The following is a 2500-nucleotide window of genomic DNA, read 5'->3' on the forward strand; positions in this document are numbered from 1 at the left end:
TGTACCTTAACCTAACCTATGTTGTACCTTAACCTAACCTATGTTGTACCTTAACCTAACCTATGTTGTACCTTAACCTAACCTATGTTGTACCTTAACCTAACCTATGTTGTACCTTAACCTAACCTATGTTGTACCTTAACCTAACCCATGTTGTACCTTAACCTAACCCATGTTGTACCTTAACCTAACCCATGTTGTACCTTAACCTAACCCATGTTGTACCTTAACCTAACCCATGTTGTACCTTAACCTAACCCATGTTGTGCCTCAACCTAACCCATGTTGTGCCTCAACCTAACCCATGTTGTGCCTCAACCTAACCCATGTTGTGCCTTAACCTAACCCATGTTGTGCCTCAACCTAACCCATGTTGTGCCTTAACCTAACCCATGTTGTGCCTTAACCTAACCCATGTTGTGCCTTAACCTAACCCATGTTGTGCCTTAACCTAACCCATGTTGTGCCTTAACCTAACCCATGTTGTGCCTTAACCTAACCCATGTTGTGCCTTAACCTAACCCATGTTGTGCCTTAACCTAACCCATGTTGTCGCCTTAACGTAACCCACGTTGTCGCCTAAACCTGCTCTGTAATTGTTATACGACTCGTTCAATTACTGTAGTGTTGCCCACCCGCAACCCTCGCAATATAGTTCGCTACTCGCACTGCCCGCACCCCTGTGTATCGCTTCATGTTAAACACCTTGCAAGTCTTGCTCACTTTCCACATGCTCCTGCTGTACACTGTAATGTGGATGGCAGCAGGACGTACATGCCGCCCCTCCCCACGTCCCCACCTTGCCCCCTGCCTTCGCAAGCTGGTTGGTGAGAAGTTTGCATGTTCAATGCCCTTCGCATGCGACGTACTCAGGCTACGTTGTGGTGCGGCCTGTGTCAACTGTCCGCTGATGTCGTACGCGTGAACCACAATCTGTACTGCACATTCGTCCTTATGTACTGAATGATACATCGTGGCACATGTGTGACCGCACAACGACTGCGCCCAAAAACGGCGGACCATACAGTGCAAATATTGTGCACGCAGCTACGTGTCGTCTCCCTATGAGAGCTGGATTGCAGTGTGGTACGCCATAGAGACGTGTGGGAGGAACGGACGCCGTGGATGGCGATCAGCATGAGCTGTCTGTTGATGTATTCGGACCTAGTCGTCTCTCCTCACACACCGTGATGGCATGGTGCACCGCGTTCCATATCTGCGACATGCTACAGAGGCCGGTTGACAGTCGTTCGAGCAATGGACATCGCATACGTACGGGGGCCACCTTCCACGTATTGTCTAGGCGTGCACATTTTGTTGCGTGTATGTGGGCAGACGTAGTGTGGCGTGACACCTGACACAGGCATGCAATAATCGTTGAAGTTGCAAATGGCGATGGACGCCTGCGTTTTCTGGTGAAGTTACGCAAATGAACAAATGGTAACCTGTTGTGGTGCGGTTGTTCTCGCTAGGGGTGAATCGGTGATGGCGACGATAGGTTGAGGTACTAACCGGTTGTTCCAGCGATACCCACCATGCCGACGAAACTGAACGGCATCTGGGTGTGAAGCGATACGCGGCGGTGGCTGGGTGGGACCGTCCCCGGCCGGTGAGGGGGCGCCTCCCGGCGTGCTGGCCGCGCGGTGCGTGGGCGCACGCGCTACAGCCGGCTGGTGGGGGCGGCCAGTGGCAGGCGCGCCGGCCGACGGACGCGGCAGGCGTCGCAGCTGCGCGCCGGCGCACCCTGCGCGCGGCGCCGTGCGGCCAAAGTAGGTCCTCGCGGGCCCGGTGCGAAGCGCGGTGGACATCTTCAGTGTGCTGGTCCGATTGAGGACTGTGTGCGTTGAGGATGCGCCGCCGCCCGGCGCTCGGCGCCGCGACGCCGTCTGCTGCTCGGTCGCCCCAGCGGTTCTCGCTGGTGGTTTGTATCGCAGCTGTGCGGATGTGTTGGCGCGTGCGCTGTGCTGGGAGAGTTCGCTTCGGCACCCAAGTGGGGCTTTTGTCCTTCTGTGGCGCTGGCGTTGGAGCTGCCGGTCACCGTAGGTGGCGCGTGTTGTCTCCCGCCGGCAATGCCACGACAGCACGCTCCCGGGCCTCTGTCGGCAGCGGCAAGCTCAGTTGGGAGCACGGGTGGTCGCACCGAAAGCGTCTACTCGCCTAACTCCGGGCGATTGCGCCTCTCTCGAACCCGACCAAGTACTTGGGACGGCGCTGCGCGCCGCCGGGACCTGAGAGGGTTTCGAGGTGTATTGTGCAGGGGAGCTCAGCCTCCTCCTGTTTGCAGAATGATTGAGCGGACGCTTGCGTGTTCGCGCGGGCCCCCGGGACACACTCCCGGGCGGCCGGCTGCTCAGCTCTAGTTGACGCAGCTCCCTGGTTGATCCTGCCAGTAGTCATATGCTTGTCTCAAAGATTAAGCCATGCATGTCTCAGTACAAGCCGCATTAAGGTGAAACCGCGAATGGCTCATTAAATCAGTTATGGTTCCTTAGATCGTACC

The 2500-nt window shown here is 56.1% G+C and overlaps 1 non-coding gene across 1 annotated transcript in view; it reads left to right on the plus strand.

Moving 5' to 3' along the window:
* The first annotated feature begins 2370 nt into the window (after nucleotides 1-2370).
* LOC124733754 overlaps nucleotides 2371-2500 on the plus strand; it is a 1909-nt gene continuing 1779 nt past the window's right edge. Inside the window, exon 1 of the ribosomal RNA XR_007009118.1 lies at nucleotides 2371-2500. This exon is cut by the window's right edge and continues 1779 nt beyond it. This is a non-coding gene — a ribosomal RNA (small subunit ribosomal RNA).

The sequence above is a fragment of the Schistocerca piceifrons genome, unplaced genomic scaffold, assembly GCF_021461385.2.
Source record: "Schistocerca piceifrons isolate TAMUIC-IGC-003096 unplaced genomic scaffold, iqSchPice1.1 HiC_scaffold_1408, whole genome shotgun sequence".
In the NCBI taxonomy this organism is placed as follows: domain Eukaryota; kingdom Metazoa; phylum Arthropoda; class Insecta; order Orthoptera; family Acrididae; genus Schistocerca; species Schistocerca piceifrons.